Consider the following 8550-nt stretch of genomic DNA (forward strand, 5'->3'; position numbering starts at 1 on the left):
ATTCCGTGTCTGTTTTTAAGATCAGAATGCTGCAACAATATTTGCTTTGAGGCTTCAGAAATTGTTTCATGGACAACGAAACTTCACCTGGCCTTCCATCGGCATGGGGTGGTCAGTAGATAATGACTGAATTTTTAATTTTTGTGTGAACGATTCCTTTAAAACTTTCTTTCATAATGAACACCTGAAAAATAGTACAGGATAGCATATATAGAGAGAGAATCATAAAGTCAACTGTAGATGGATATTGGACACAGTACAAATGGATACTATATGACTTGACTTATTTTACTTTTCTTTTTTCTTTTGCTCTTTTCTTGCTTTCTGGGTTCTGTATTGTGCCAAAATACATCAAGTCTCAAATACCACATGCCGGCCAAGCACACAGCTGATGCAGAGAGCCCTCCTCCCCCTCCCCAAGACAGACCATGCTGAATAGTTTGAAACGGAGACGCCTGAACAATTCCACATGAGACAAACTTTCAGCGGCGATAGGTAAACGGGTGGCTACAGCTTGCAGGCCAATTAACATTGTTTAGTTAACCTTAACACGTGTACAGTTGGACACTGCATCGTGTTAGTATTACTAAAGAATGTTGCATTCAGGTCGATATATGCCGATCACTTGTTTGTTTGTTGGGGTTGAGTTTGCCATGTTATACTTTCAGCATATGTTTCGAGCATGCAGTACCTTTGAGGTTATTCTGGAGAATATTCTGGACAGTATTTGTCATTGTTTTGGATTGTTGAAATAATATTAAACACACATTTGCATAAAGCAAGCATATTTGTCCACTCCCATGTCAATTAGGGTATTAAAAACTTGAAAAAACAATGGAAAATCATGCAATTGTTCATGATTAAATATTAAATATTTTAATCAATTGACAGCCCTAATATTGAAATAAATGTATACATTTGTGATGCATTTCCAAAGAATTACAGTTTGAGCCTGGGGATATAAGCAACAGACAGCGAATTGTATTAGCTTTTTATTAGAGGTGTTCCTACTGTGTCTGCATTTAATTGATGTCAGCTGCATCTTTGGTGGAGAAGTGTTTATAGTTTAATCCAGCATCATGGCGGTCCTGCTGCTGGAACACAGGCTTGTAAGATGTTGAGGTCATATTTGGCAGACGGAACCTGCGTGTTTTATGAACACTTTTATATGCCAAATGCCTGGCCAGTCTGTGGAATTGTATTTATTTTCTGTGGTCATTTTTGTTGATGTGAGGTACGGCAGGAGCACAGGATCTGTGGAATATTACACGGTTTTACCTCATACGGTGTCATACAACCATAACATTAAATCCTAACATGCATGATTGCATTAGTTTGTGTACTTAAAGCCTTTAAAGTTCCCTACCAGTCCTGCATTGTAATATTTAGTACAACTTTTACTTGCAGCCCATATAAAACATGTTTACATCAGCGTTGCTAAGGAGAAAAAAAAAGTTTTCATAGGCAAATTACAAAAACTATTCATAGCTCTTAGAAGAAACACTGCAAATGGAAAGTGTTTCATATTCTTCCCTGTATTAGTCACCATCAACAATTATGATGAGTGACATTTTCCTCCTTTACAGGAAAGATTTAAAGTATTCATCAAGACAACAAGTACTGATGGGGTTGTGGTGCACAAAGCTTTTGTGAAGGTTAGACCACATTAGTTTCAGTATGCTTTGAATTATTTTCCCATATGCCAGACTACAGAAAAGGCCATTCTTGATGCCAATAGAGACACAGATTGTGACCTTAGAGGCTGGCCAGGGTTCATCCATTGTTATTATTCTAGTACTATCAAGAGGGGAGGAAGTGGGGAAGAAGACGTTTAACAAGGAGCCCTTCTCTGTACCTGGCCAATTCTCCAGGAGTGTTGGAATAGTTTTTGGCCCAGCAACATCCTGTCAAGAAAACAAGCCTTGGTCCAAAGATACAATGGCTCCAAAAGTAAGATGTAAGGTAAGTTGATAAGATTTTCGCAATAAAGCTTATACCATTCTAACATCAAAAATGGGCGCTTAATATGCAGCAATGTTTTCAAACACCAGTAAACCTGGTTAAACTTCACGTGCAATGTCATTAATGTGCTGTAAAACAGAAAACTGTTGAAACCTAGCAACAACAAAAAAACGTTGTTTTGAAATGCACACATGAAAAAGGTAGATGTGCACAATACAGAATGCACACACATTTTAATACCACTGAACTGACCAAAACTGAATTATCATTTTCAGTGACCAAATCAGTAGGTCATACTCATTCTAACAAAATTTAGTGACAGCCTGATCACAATTATTGTAACGTCAGTGGAAAGATTCTTTAAATAAAAAACTTGGGTGAAAAAGTAGTCAATAGTCGCCTTTATCAACCTTATAACAACATTTCCATTCCCCCATCTACACACACATGCATATACTGTACACTGTACAACTTCTCACACATTAAGGACAAAATCACCACTCAGTAAGTTCACCATGTTTCTAGTCAGCTGTCTCCTTGATAGATTTAATGCCTAAAGGCTGTTTCTGCCTGTCAAAGTCTTATATTTCATTTTGGAAAATCCATATTAAATTTAGACTTCCGTGAAGTTTAGGTCCCATATTATGAAAAACACGTTTGGTCTGGTCTCTCTCTATATATAAGCTGGTCCTCCCTATGCCTGCCAACTCCCAGAATGAGGAAAACAAGCGATTCCTGCATTGTCTCTGCAGCCCATCCACTGGTAAAACGGGGTTCCTACATGCTGTTCAGATTCATAGGCCGGCCTCCTCTGCGTGGTGTTAGGAGATCTGAAAGGGGGGCGTCCATCCCCGAGGTGAAGTTCGGTGTGTCCAGCAGTAAGATAGCAGTGTTTTGCAATGTCATAGCTCAGAGCTAGACGCGCAAATTGCTCTGAGGTTGGTTGTATAAATCAACACCAGTGCCTATATTTTCTCCCAGCTTCAGAACAACAGAAGAGACAGTGGTTGCATTTAGTTTTTTATAACGACAACCTGCCGGCTGCGGTTCGTGTTAGCTTGTATGTGTGTGCTAACCACTTTACGTCAGACTGCTTCAGTAACGAGGGTCAGTACAAAGCTGGCTTTGCCTCGACACTGACCCTCATAAAAGAATCAGTCACCACCAAACGGGACCCAGCAACTGCACCCGAGCCACCGATAAGTGTCGCCGCGGTTGGATAGTATTTACAGTTTCCTACGAGTATGGTGAAGTCAGATGGAAATTGGCTAACTAGTTAGCTCCACTTCGGTCCTCTATGCAATGGCGTTTGAAGCGAGTTTAATGTTAATAATATTACAAGGGAGCTTGGTTTTCACAGTAAAAAGTCTGGACACATGTGCAGACTGGAGACAGAGACGATGCAAACAGTGTCCAAGAGTTTGGAGACTATGTTGGAAACAAATACAGCTTTCGCTAGCTGTTAGCCATTAGCCACATGGTAGTAACTGTAACAACAAATACGAACAAACTAACATTATTCAGACACACTAACCATTCTGAAATGCCCTCTTTCAGCTGCAGAGGCTGTACTTCTTCAGGAGCCTCTCCTTCTGGATCCGATTCCGGGTCAAACTGGTATGGTTGAACAAAATACAGAGTTGTTGGACCTCTGACAGCTGTGTGAAATTGATGAAAAACAGTACAATATGGGACCTTTAATCAAGTGATGCGATCCTGAAAAGAAAGCTGACATGAAGCACCCGAAGTAGATCTCCTTTACGGTGCACTATGGGGAGACAATTTTAATCAGAAGAGAGAGATCTTCATGGACATTTTTTTCTTTTAATGGCCAAATAAACTAGAAAAACAAACTCTTGTTTTCATGACTGAATACGCAAACCTTAAAGGAAAACACAAGTTCATGCTGTTTTACTGTGTTATATTTGGCAGATCCTGTCACCTCTCTTGTTTAAAACAGTTATCTGGGACCTTATTTTACTCCGAGAACAGCCTGTTCATTCAGTTGTGGAAAAAATGAATAATTATGATAATAATTTCCGAGTTTGTTTTATTACCTTATTTATATTGTAAATATAACAATGTTGAGTTGGAATTTCTTCTCCAAAACTACAGTGCCTCTTTAACTATTGTTATAATGGCCTGTGTTGACTCTTAAGCTGCTGTAGCAGAATCAACACTTATTGACTTAACCTGACCTAACGTTAACCTGGTGATTCTGATAGACATGTTGTCATAGACACAACAGATCTGTGGTTGAGTCATTTGCCAAATTCATGATTCCCCAAGATAAAATAAAGATTTTAAAAAAGTAGGGAAGAATAGTGGGTGGATTCAAGTTGATTTATGAAGTCGAAAATTTAAAAGAGTTATATGACTGTCTATGCATGTCTTGCTAAACTATTGTAGCTTGGTCTGTTTGCCAGCCACATCCAGGGCTATTTTCTTTTTCGTATTTATGTTCATGTTGTTTGTGATTAAACCATCTAATGTGGTTCTCTAAGTTCCACAAAATGTTGTTATCAAAAAACAGTCAATTCATCCCTAATTATATAAGATGTATGTTTGTTTCTGACGGTCAAATGACTCACTTAAAAAACAAAAAACATAAAGAAAAAACTCAAAAGGGATTTAAAATATGAATGGAAGGCCAGGAAATGTATTCAATGTATTGATTTGTTTGTATTTAATTCCATTTACTCAAATTACTATTGTTAATGTCAAATAGCTATTCCACCTGACTTTCATGTCATGGCGTCCTAGGAAAAAGGTCTTCTGCTGATCCTGTGGAATTCACTCATCCTATGGAGCTGCTCTTCACTATCAGTCAGTGTGTTTACATGATACTCAAGAAAATCGAATTACTGGGTTAGTCCGACTATGATCAGATTTTTAAGATACATGTATACACCTTAGTCTGACTAAAATCAGACCGGATCGGATTTCTCATAGTTGAATTAAAGCACCCAGATTATTCGATTGATAGTCGCATTACTCCTGCATGTATACGTTCCAGCGGATTGGATCGGATTTTGCGTTCTGCGCAGGTGCGAGATAAAAGCAAAAATGTGTATTTTGTTAAGATTAAAATGCATATATTTCATTAAGAGTCAGTTAACACAGATTTGGCAGTAATTTAATGGAAATCATTAAGAACATGCCTTTAAGAAATGTGGTGATGCTTCCCCTTTATAGGGACTCGTGCCACTTATTTACGTATGTTCCGGTCAGAGCCAAGCAGAGCCGAGAACGGAGGAGAAGCGAAGTGATGCAGAGAAGTTAAGTGAAATAGTTTCAAAATTAGTTGGTTTAAAATAATTTCTACCTGCTTGGTGTTTCATGAGGACCATGTTTAAATAAGCCACAATGGTTTTGGTCAGATTTTTTTTTGTTGCTCCTCACTGAAGTTTGGTCGCGGAGAGACACTGTTCCTCGGCGCGGGAGACCACATACGTGCCCAGGCATGGGACACAAGATGGCGAGCCAAACCCAGACTTCGTTCACATCTTCATCTTTATCTTCATCTTCACATTCATTGCTTCAATGAGGATTTGCTGGATAGATTAACGGTAAACTCACTACCAGAGCGGTAGGAGTGTTGGAAATATTTCTTTTGAACTGAACTGAGTTAGAAAAATAACTGTACTGAAACCTTATGAAACTTGAACTGAAGTGTTACATGCTTACATTCTGTTTCATAACTGTCAATATTGTGATTTACGGTATAATATTGTTTCACGTTATTTGGATCGAGATACTTTGAAATGGTGAAAAGGGATTTCTACCTATGGAAATAAGGGAAAAAAAGTTAATTCAAGGAAATTAATGAAACCAAAGGGGTGCACCCCTTTGGTTTCATTAATTTCCTTGAATTAACTTTTCAAGGAAATTCAAATCGATATTTGGATCGATTCGCCCACCCCTACTAACTATGTCAGTTTATGTTAATAGATTGCAATCTATTAACATAAACTGACATAGTTAGTAGGGGTGGGCGAATCGATCCAAATATCGATATTATCGGTACCAATGTGAGTATTGGTATCGGATCGATACTAGCGTGATGAGATCGATATTTTTGTAGTAGTTTCTCTTCTATAAGTTCAGCAAATCAATCATATTTCTTCACAGAGCTTGTGTGAGCGCAGTCCTTAAGTGCAGCGCTCCTCTTCACCTCTCTCACTCCGCTCACTCAGGTTCACTGTAACTGTAACTCAAAAATATGACAGATATGGCAGTATATAATAACCCTTTTGTGTATCTGTTGAAGGAACATTAGTATTCCTATTTAGGATACATGCAGACAGGTTATAGATTAAATTATGTTAAGTATGATTTTCTTATTTGGCTAAAATCTTTGTCCTGTGTTTTATCATTATCATAACCATGGTCAACTAATTAAATGCAAAAGTACAAAATCATTCAATGATCAGGAATTTTCAAGTAGAAAGTATCAGTATCGGTATCGGCAATACCGGCCCTGTAATTATTTGGTATCGGATCGATACCAAAATTTGCTGTATCACCCACCCCTAATAGTTGGTCACAGACCGGTCTAACAAAACATAACCCCTAATTTAAATCATTACATTTTTTGAAAGAATTTGCATTTGTCCTTCAAAACTGTGGGACCATTTTCTGCCAGAAAACAAAATGGAAACACTGTCTCAGTTTGACAATGCCTCTGCATAGGAAAACATATACACAAATATTGTCAACATACTGAACAAGTGCATTATTACACAATGGTTCTCAGCTCCACGGCAATCCAGAGATTGGAGAAGAAAACCCCATAGCATCTGTTGAGACCCACAGATAACGTCATTCATTGTAGATTTTAAAATGGACTTTGAACTGAACTCAGTGTCCCAGAATTCCCAATTCTTCACAACTAGGTGCAAAATTCAGGTTTGAGCTACTATTGGTCAGGGTGACAGACCCCCCGCTGATCAGACCCCAGCGCCTTCCTTGTTCTCTCTCTCACTCAAATTTAACCTAAATCTCCCTTCTAATTTTACATAAACACTACTTCTACCTATTGAAAAAAAAGAAAAAGAGTTAATTCAAGGAAATTAATGAAACCAAAAGAGGTGCAGTCTATTAACATAAACTGAGATAGTTAGTCACAGACCAGTCTAACAAAACATAACCCCTAATTTAAATCATCCAACCGGGATGAATTATTAAGAAAAAAACATTTCTTATATTGGAAAATAAACCTTAAAGGGATAGTTCGTGTTTTTTGAAGTGGGGTCATATAAAGTACATATCTATAGTCGATCTGTTCCCTACCATAATCACCAATCAGCGCAGCCTCAGTTTGGAGAAGTAGGGAGCCTCTCCAGCCCAGACGCTAAGCTTTGTACTGCAGTGAATGGTACCCAGATGCAAAGCGAATTTAAAGCACCTAAAACAAGCCCCACCTAAAAAAATCTATATCAGTTCAAGTGTACATTGTATAGAGAAAATTCACATTGCTTTACATCACCGTCAGACCGCCCTTTCTTGTGGCACTACATTTTCTCAACCGTAGAACCTCCGTATCCCAGCTCTCTGCTTCTCCGAACTGAGGCTGTGCTGATCGGCGATTACGGTAGGGAACAGACCGACTATAGATATTTACTTTATATGACCCCACTTCAAAAAACATGAACTATCCCTTTAAGAAAGGAGAAAGCAACCAACAAAGCCAACCAATAAGAGGCAAAGTAGGGCAGGCTGTTGCAGTTGCAGAGTCTCTGGGCTCATGGTGGAGCAGGGACAGGTCAGCCACTAATGTCAAGTGACTATTCCACCTACACACTAACATTTTTTTTAGATATTATCGTGGGCGAACCGGAGCACCCGGAGTAAACCCATACACTCATGAGCAGAACATCCTCACAGCGAGGTCTGGCCTAAACCAGAACCTGAGTGGGCAGCACCAGTGCTAATTACTGAGCCTACATGGTGTCCTAGGAAAAAAAATTCTGCTTCTCCTGTGAAGTTCACTCATCCTTTGGAGCTGCTCTTCATTGTCAGTGTCTCTGGATTTGTTCAGAAGAGCAGAAAGGTGGCTGCCACCACGCTGGCCTGCTGCTGCTCCGTCAACTGGCCTGTTAGCTCTGACAAAAGAGCTTACTCTACACTTCGCTCAAACTGTTAAATCAGACATTCATACTCTAACATTATCAGAGCTAATGTATGAGTTATCAGTTTAAGCCAAGCATAGAGAATGCAACTAATAAAACCAACCAGTCAGAGGCAAAGTAGGGCAGGCTGTTGCAGTTGCAGTGTCTCTGGGCTCATGGAGGAGCAGGGACAGGTTAGCCACTTACGTCTAGTGGCTATTCCACCTACACCCCAACATTTTTTTTAGATATTATCGTGGGCGAACCGGAGCACCCGGAGTAAACCCATACACTCATGAGCAGAACATCCTCACAGCGAGGTCTGGCCTAAACCAGAACCTGAGTGGGCAGCACCAGTGCTAATTACTGAGCCTACATGGTGTCCTAGGAAAAAATGTTCTGCTTCTCCTGTGAAGTTCACTCATCCTTTGGAGCTGCTCTTCATTGTCAGTGTCTCTGGATTTGTTCAGAAGAGCAG

General features: G+C 39.3%; 1 long non-coding RNA gene across 1 annotated transcript; it reads right to left on the bottom strand.

The window, feature by feature from the left end:
* Window positions 1-979: 979 nt before the first annotated feature.
* LOC115584619 (uncharacterized) lies at window positions 980-5879 on the bottom strand. Its single transcript, XR_003984571.1, has 3 exons — window positions 5288-5879; window positions 3497-3620; window positions 980-2943 (listed from the first exon to the last, which is right to left on the bottom strand). It is a non-coding gene; the product is annotated as an uncharacterized LOC115584619 (long non-coding RNA).
* Between the last annotated feature and the right edge of the window lie 2671 nt (window positions 5880-8550).

Source organism: Sparus aurata, chromosome 7 (assembly GCF_900880675.1).
Source record: "Sparus aurata chromosome 7, fSpaAur1.1, whole genome shotgun sequence".
Lineage (NCBI taxonomy): Eukaryota > Metazoa > Chordata > Actinopteri > Spariformes > Sparidae > Sparus > Sparus aurata.